The sequence below is a fragment of the Bison bison genome, unplaced genomic scaffold (assembly GCF_000754665.1).
Source record: "Bison bison bison isolate TAMUID 2011002044 unplaced genomic scaffold, Bison_UMD1.0 scf7180017864326, whole genome shotgun sequence".
NCBI classification, from domain to species: Eukaryota; Metazoa; Chordata; class Mammalia; order Artiodactyla; family Bovidae; genus Bison; species Bison bison.
In genome coordinates, this window is record NW_011494898.1 from 399,751 (window position 1) to 409,033 (window position 9,283).

The following is a 9,283-nucleotide window of genomic DNA, read 5'->3' on the forward strand; positions in this document are numbered from 1 at the left end:
TTTCAACTGTACTATAAAATAAGTAAAAAATAAAAGCTCTGGAAATTTCCTGGGGGTAGAGTGGTTAAGAATCCACCTTCCAATGCAGGGGACATGGGTTCAATCCCTGGTCAGGGAACTAAGATCCCATGTGCTGCAGGGCAACTAAGCCTGCGTGCTGCAACTACTGAAACCCATGAACTGCATCTACTGAGTCCACGTGTGCCCTGGAGCCCGTGCTCCGCAGCAAGAGAAGCCATCGCGATGAGAAGCCTGCGCGCGGGAACTAGACGGTAGCCCCTGCTTGCCACAAACTAGTGAAAAGCCCGCACAGCAATGGAGACCCAGCACAGTCAAGAATAAACTAATTAATTTCTTTAAAAAACAGTGCTCACCTCTCCATAAGGACAAAGTTTTGGTTCCTGGATAAAGGAGTTGGGAAAGTAAAACAATGAACTTTATCCTCTGTTGCCAAATTTGTATACATCTATCATTTATCAAGTTTCTACTACATGTAGAATTTTATATGGCTCACAGAAGTTTGTGACTTGCATTTAAGTATAAGTTTGTCTATAAATGAAACCTGTACTCTTCCTACTATGTTTACCTTCAGTGCAGTGCAGTGCAGTTCAGGCGCTCAGTCATGTCCGACTCTTTGCGACCCCATGAACCGCAGCACGCCAGGCCTCCCTGTCCATCACCAACTCCCGGAGTTCACTCAGACTCACGTCCATCGAGTCAGTGATGCCATCCAGCCATCTCATCCTCTGTCGTCCCCTTCTCCTCCTGCCCCCAATCTCTCCCAGCATTAGAGTCTTTTCCAATGTTTACCTTAGACCCTCTCAAAATATACATATCCATACACAGAGTTCAATAATTATCTGTTAATTTAACAACTAATGCTAAACTATTATCTGGAATCCAGAGACATGTTACTCACTGGCCTTCCCTGAGTTTGGTCATATGTGTCCTGAAACCAGCAAGTAAAGCTATGTCTGCACACACGCTAAGCCAAAGCTGGCCAAAGCAGTTAGATATTTGTAGCTTCAGACTCATTCACTGATTCAGTCTATAATTCATCTTATTTCCTTACACAGAGTAGTTAGTCAACCAGTATTAACCACCATGCCACTTTCTTTGCCCAGCATCTGGCTGATTTGTTTTATAGATCAGTACTGAACTCCTATTTTAATTGACTACTATGCATTCCATGCTCTGATGCTAGGAGGGATTGGGGGCAGGAGGAGAAGGGGACGAAGGAGGATGAGATGGCCGGATGGCATCACTGACTCAATGGACGTGAGTTTGAGTGAACTCCAGGAGTTGGCAATGAACAGGGAGGCCTGGCATGCTGTGATTTATGGGGTCGCAAAGAGTCAGACATGACTGAGCGACTGAACTGAACTGAACTGATGAATTCCATTTGCCTACCTAGGCCTGGGGCTGCTGTTGGCTGAAGCCAGTCACAAGACATCTACCCTTCAGTATGAGTGGGCTCTACCCTCTTTAACCACTGGCAAGGGCCCTGATCAAAACCAAATTGGCCATTTGAAGCCACACTAATGACTTGAAAAATTCCCTATCTCCCATGCTATGAAACACCAGCCTAGACTGAGTATCAGTCTACTTTCTGGTCATATGGGCATTGAAAAATGTTCTGTTATGTATGTATGATTGTCCTATCAATGAAAGTCATATCCTGAAAATCATAGCATTTCTCAATTACCTGATTCCTTCTTTTAAGCACCAGGTAAACATGGGGGTTCGCAATTGCTTAACAGCAGAGCCTGCTTAAGATTTCAAAGTCCAATCCCAAGGAATATTTATCTGAATATGAAGAATATTTGTGGTAGTATTTGTGGTTAGTGAGCATTCAGTCTGAGGTAACACCCGGAAAACCTTACATATACAAAGTAACAATAATAATAACTAACATGTATTAAATATTTGTATGGGCCAGATTTATACATGTATTGTCTCATTTAGTTCTCACAGCAACCATAAAAGAGGGGTGTGGAAAGATGGTAATGATGACACTGTATGTGAGACAGCAAAAGAGACACAGGTGTAAAGAACAGACTTCTGGGAGAAGGTGAGGGTGGGATGATTTGAGAGAATAGCACTGAAACATGTATATTACCATATGTGAAATAGATCGCCTGTCCAAGTTCGATGCATGAATCAGAGCACTCAAAGTCAGTGCACTGGGACAACCCTGAGGGATGGGATGGGGAGGGAGGTGGCAGGGGGTCCAGGATGGGAACGCATGTACACCCATGGCTGATTCATGTCAATGTATGGCAAAAACTACTACAATATTGTAAAGTAATTAGCCTCCAAATAAAATAAATTAATTAATTTAAACAAACAAAATAGAGGAGCGTGGTAGGCAGAATAATGTTCTACAAAAGATGTCCACACCTTAATCCCCAAAGTCTAAGAAAACATTACATTATAATGCCAAGGAGAAGTAAAGTAGCATATTTAAAACAGGGAGAATATTATGGGTTATCTGAGTAGCCTCGAGGTAATCACTGCTACTACTGCTGCTAAGTCGCTTCAGTTGTGTCCAACTCTGTGCGACCCCATAGACGGCAGCCCACCAGGCTCCCCCGTCCCTGGGATTCTCCAGGCAAGAACACTGGAGTGGGTTGCCATTTCCTTCTCCAATGCAAGAAAGTGAAAAGTGAAAGTGAAATCGCTCAGTCGTGTCCGACTCTTAGTGACCCCATGGACTGCAGCCTACCAGGCTCCTCCATCCATGGGATTTTCCAGGCAAGAGTACTGGAGTGGGGTGCCATTGCCTTCTCCGGAGGTAATCACAAGAGTTCATAAATGTGGAAGGCAGAGGCAGGAGAGTCAGTGTCAAGAGTGATACAATGTGAGAAAGACTTAAATGGCCATTGCTGGCTCTGAAGATGGAAGGGCATCACCACATGAAGAATGTGGACAGCCTCTAGAAGCTGAAAAAGGCAAGAAATAGACTGTCCCGTGGGGCCTCCAGAAGGCATACATCTCTGCCAACATCTTGATTTCAGTCCAGTGAGACCCACATCAGGCTTCTCACTGACGAAACTGAAAGATAACTGTGTGTTGTTTCAAGCCACTACATTTGTGATAATTTGTACAGCAGCAATAGGAAACTATACAAACAGGTACTATTATTTCTCTGAATTTAAAGTGAGAAATGTTGGGTCCCAAGTAAGGAGAGTTAATTATCTCAATGGACACATACTTGGTAATGAGACAGTCTCATAGTTTGGGATATGAAGAAAGTGAAATGTCTGTTTATTTTCTTTAATGACATTATTATTTCAGCTACTCCTTAACCTAAAAATGGGTGTGAAGCTATGATTGATTGCACTTGTCATATAGCACATGGCTTTTAAAACTATAAAACTGGCCTGTATATAATAAAGGAATTTTTTCCGAAAAATCTCATTTCACAATCATGGGATGAATATTTCATGTAACTCAAGCGACAAAAGCATCTTCCCAGAACTGGTAAAATTTCCATGTAAGAAGTCCAAGAACTTTAAAGAAAGTAAGTAGAAGAGAGTCAGCCAAGCAAAGAAATCTATCAGAAAATGTTTTAAATCTATCAGAAAATGGCTTAAAACTGGGAAGAGCATATGGATGTTTTTAACAGATAAAATGCCATTTTCTGTTGTTGACTATATAAAGCAAATAGTTGTATCTCTTGAAATCAACCAGCTCATATTAGTATCTCTGGTATATAACAGAACTTCAGTGTTTGTGCCAAATTCCTTAGGGGTGTCAGACACATCACAGGAGCATATTTCATGATAAGTCCTATGTGTGTTTTTATTAAATATCACAGTAAATCCTCACCTGCATAACTCTGAATAACATATTTCTGTGGTAAATCCTTCACCAGGCAATGATCTATACTGAGACAAAAAAATGCCTCAAGCACCTTCATTTTCAGCACTTTGTTCCAGGGACTTTAATCTATAGCTTATTTCATCAGCAGAGTACATACTGATATATCTAATGGTGCCTAAACCCTTTTTGGCTTAAAATGACATTCTCTAGGGAAATGAAATGTGCTTAATGGTATGAAGTCAGCTAGTAACATAAAAACTATGTTTAGCAATTTATTAATTTCATTTGTTAGGCTGCAGAGCAGAGAGCCAAAACAACAATTGCTTTAATCTTTTGTTCCTTATCCTGTTTCTACCCACTGATAGGGCGTCATTTAGGTGGCTAATGGCACCCCACTTCAGTACTCTTGCCTGGAAAATCCCATGGACGGAGGGGCCTGGTGGGCTGCAGTCCATGGGGTCGCTGAGAGTCAGACATGACTGAGTGACTTCACTTTCACTTTTCACTTTCATGCATTGGAGAAGGAAATGGCAACCCACTCCAGTGTTCTTGCCTGGAAAATCCCAGGGACGGAGGGGCCTGGTGGGCTGCAGTCCATGGGGTCGCTGAGAGTCAGACATGACTGAGTGACTTCACTTTCACTTTTCACTTTCATGCATTGGAGAAGGAAATGGCAACCCACTCCAGTGTTCTTGCCTGGAAAATCCCAGGGACGGGGGAGCCTGGTGGGCTGCTGTCTATAGGGTCACACAGAGTCGGACACGACTGAAGCGACTTAGCAGCAGCAGTAGGGCTAAGCTTCGGAGTCTGCCTGGGGCAAAGCTTTCACACCGGTGGGGCTTTCTCTACCCCTCATCTTCAAGCTGTCCCCAGGTCCAGCAAACAAACACTCCTGAACAAGTTCTCATGTGCTTGGGCCATGTATTCAAGTCCCTTAATCACAGCCTTTCATTTCTGACTTTGTCTATGATGACTAAAGAAGACTATTTTTCATCTTGTGTATCTCCAATTATTTTATGTACACGTTGTGGCTGTATTAGTCACCTAGCTGCATGATATTGCTACATAACAAATGAGCCTTAAAACTCAGTGACTTACAGCAATAAGCATTTATCCTTACATTTATGGATCTGTGCATAACATGGTTTGGCTAATCCAGGCTTTCTTTCAGGCTGTGGGTGGGCTAGCCTTGGCTCTTGGCTGTAGATTCAGTTCAAGTCTGTCTCAAGTATCTTTGTTCTGGGTCTAGGCTCATGGAGAAACAGCTGTCGAGGCCATGTTCCTCTCATGGTGGAGCACCAGGGCATAAGAAGGCAAACAGGACCATTCAGGCACATTTCTGGTCTCTGCTATGTCACCCACATCTGATTACTAAAGCAAGTTACATGTCCAGGCCCAAAGTCAGAGACTAGGAAGAACACAGTTCACACACATGAGGGAAAGGCAAGGGAGGAAATGATATAAGTATCTCATGGGAGAAGGAAGAATTGAGACCAAAAATTCAATCTACCACACTGGCCCATATCCACAGAAAACGTTGGGCTTCCTAGTGAACCAACTCCTGGAAGGAGAGGGGTAGCGAAGTGTTTAAAAAAAGAAAAAAGCAAACTGCAGTTAGGATAACTATGAGTTTCCAGCAATAAATCAAATTAAACAGGTATACGATAGGTTTTATTTGCCAGCAGCCTTAATCCTTGCATTTTTAGCATAGTTACAATTCATCCACACCTTCTTTTATAGTTACTGTCCCATTTTCTACCTGTGTAGGCATCCTGCTACTAGCATTGAGGGTTTTAAAAATAGTGCCAGCTTTGGAGTTTGAAAGGCCTGAATTTTAACCATAGGTCTACCATGTAGTTGTGAAGTAACCCTGAGTGAGTCCTTGTGTGTTTTGTGGCTTAAGGTTCCTTATCTTTAAATTATGGTGATATCTGTGCTGTTGAGTTCTTGTAAAGATTAGTCATAACACATGTAATACTTCTGGCACATAGTAGGAGTCCAAAATAGGAACTTGTTTTCTTATAATTTGTCCTTCATCTCTCCCCTTCTCTCTGTCCTTCGCCCAGCATCCGCCATAGAAATTTGTTTGTTGGTTCAGAATAGTTGGTGGACATCTGACCATCTGTCCACTGTGACCATTTGTCAGTAAACAAATAATAACTTGGAGCCAAGCCATTCAGGATTATCAGGAGCACACCATCTAAAGAATTTTCTCGCAAATTGGCAAGTTCTTGGTTTTCCTCTCATTCCTGTGAAGTATCTTAGGAAAATATAAGTATAGAATTTCAGGCATGTCAAGTCTAACTGTACAATCAGCTTTCAACTAAGCAGGAAAGAAAAATGGATCCCACCTCCTTCCAGGGTGCTCTAGGTCTACAGGGTTTGGAAGTTTAAAACTTCCTTTATAAGAAAGGATTCCTTGAGTGCCTATAACACCACCTCAGATTTAATGTTTAACTCCACTTCAACTTCCTAATATGTGTTCTAGTTCACAAAAAAATAGTGCAATCAATTGACAAACCACAGTCTGTTTTAAGAAGGTTGGATTCATCTCTCTCACCACTGTAATTTTACCATTTGGCACAACAGATGCTTTATAAATATTTGCCAAATAAATAAAAGAATTAATGATTGAATTTTTAAAAAGCTATGGTGGTGGTTTAGTTGCTAAGTCGTGTTCAACTCTTGGGACCCCATGGACTATAGCCTGCCAGGGTCCTCTGTCCATGGGATTCTCCAGGCAAGCATACCAGAATGGGTTCCCATTTCCTTCTCCAGAGGATCTTCCTGACCCAGGAATCGAACCCACGACTCCTGCATTGCAGGTAGATTCTTTACCAATGAGCTACAAGGGAAACAAAACAAACTATAGAACTTCTAATTAAATACAAACTAAACTAAGCCCATTATTTTTATTTCTCAACTCAAAATCCATTTTATTACTCACTTCTATTGACTTTAAGCTGCTATTTCAAACTATCAGTCCTAGGCCCTAATATTTGGAGTATAATAAATTACTCTTTGAGATTTACTGTGTAATAGCTCAGTTTTATAGTGAGCATGCATGCAGCATTTTAGAGGTTGAAGAGGAGGTCATTATAATCTAACCAGGGATATATTTGAAATTATAAAATGAATAATAATGCTAAAATGAAGTTTTCATTATTCCATAGTTTGATCTTTAAAGAATTGGACTTTAACTTTTTAATTCTCATGAATTAAAAGAAGTCTTGCATCTAGGGTTATTTATTGTATTTTACCTGCTTTAGAATCAAAAGCAAATGTTTGGCAATCATTTAAAGGGATTATCATAATATCACATTTCAGAATTTGAACTGAAGCAACAGTTCAAGAGCTGCTAAGGAACTGACTAAACAATGAAGTTATGTGAGTGTGTATGTGTGTGCACACACACGTGTGTGTAGACATAACATATATTGCTGCTGCTGCTGCTAAGTCGCTTCAGTCGTGTCCAACTCTGTGAGACCCCATGGACTGCAGCCCACCAGGCTCCTCTGTCCCTGGGATTCTCCAGGCAAGAACACTGCCATGGGTTGCCATTTCCTTCTCCAATGCATGAAAGTGAAAAGTGAAAATGAAGTCGCTCAGTCGTGTCCGACTCTCAGCAACCCCATGGACTGTAGCCCACCAGGCTCCTCCATCCATGGGATTTTCCAGGCAAGAGTACTGGAGTGGGGTGCCATTGCCTTCTCTGATAACATACACAATATACTCTAATCCATCATAGGTAATCATAGGTAATATTGTAATCGTAGGTAATATTTTATTCACATAGTTTAATATACAATGAACCTATAATACAAAAGTTTAAATATAATTTCAAAGAACGCCTTAACTCTTAGAGTGTCCTTTTTGTGAAAAGGTTTCAAAGTAACATTTGTTTATTCTAATTACATTAATGGGAAAAAAATTTATAAAACTATAACAAAAATAATGTATATAATGGGTATATTCCTATACACTTCATTGGCACCATCCAGGAAAAATATTCCTATTCCATTTTTGGTATGTTTCTTTTTCTTTTACTATGAGTATATATATGGGTAGGGTGGGGGTGTGTATGTACTCAGTCGTGTCTGGCTCTTTGTGGCCCCATGGACTATAGCTCACCAGGGTCCCCTGCCCATGGAATTTTCCAGGCAAGAATACTGGAGTGGGTTGCCATTTCCTACTCCAGGGGATCTTCCAGACCCAGAGATCAAACCCGTATCTCTTGCATCTTCTGCATTGGCAGGAGGATTCTTTACCATTAGCACCACCTGGGAAGCTTATATGGGTTGGGGGAGGATTAATAAATACTGCGTAAACAGCTTTGCTCTCTCTTTCTTTCACTCAACAATACATACTATATAAGAAGGATATCTTTCAAAGTTCTTTATTTGCATCATTTTAATGATTGTATAACATTCTATACTACATATTTAGTCAATCCTCTAATGTTGGTCATTTAAGATATTTTAAATTTTATAATATTATAAATGAGACAGTAATTATTGTCTGCTGCCAGCTATTCTGTTCTACCCAGAAGCAGGCTTCAACCTAATTAAGTGGTAATGCTCCTTTTGGCCAGATTTTCAAACCAGGACAACTTGTTGGTCAGTTATCAAACAATAGAGTGGTGATTCTTTAGCCAGGTATTCACCCCTGGTTGAGCTAGTCAAGGTCAGCAGAGATCATACATTCACAGTGTTGAAAATAGTGCTAATCAAAGTGTGGTAACTGCAATAGTATTCAAAGGTAGGCAAGATGGTTTTAGGTGGTATAGGAACACATGAATAGTTATGTGTCTAGTTTTAATGCATAATAAAATAATATCAATAGGGTAACTCTTTGCATGAATACTTCAGTCAGTTTCATTGACGATTTGTGCCTTTCATACATTCTTTGAACAAACTCTCATTGAGAATCTCCTAAATCCTAGACTCTGTTTCTAAGCATGGGGAATGCCAGTACAAACAAGATGTAAGTTTTCTAACCTCAGGAGGCTTGCTTTCTAGCAAGAGAAACAATAATTAAAAAGTAAACAAATATTTAAGTTCAGGAGGAAATGAAGAGAATGGAATATGACTGGGTAGGCTTGGATTCATTTTAGGGAGAGAGATCTGAGTATATATTTTCATTAGAGGTACCCCTTCTATTAAATGAAGGAGAGCCATGTAAAGATCTAGGGGATTAGCATTCTCAGCAGAGTAAGCAACAAGGACAAAGACATGAAAGAGAACAAGCCTGGTGCATTCTGGAAAACAAAAGCAGCTTGCTTGACTCAGTAGACTAAGCAAAGGGAAGCTGGTTAAGATGAAGTCAGGAGGGTGATTCAGGAGCCAGATTACAGAGGGCCTTGTAATATGTGATAAGGATTAATTTCTTGAAAGTGCAATAGCAAGTGTTCAAAATGTAATAGCAAGCCAAAAGACAGTTTTAAGTGGATTTTAAGGAA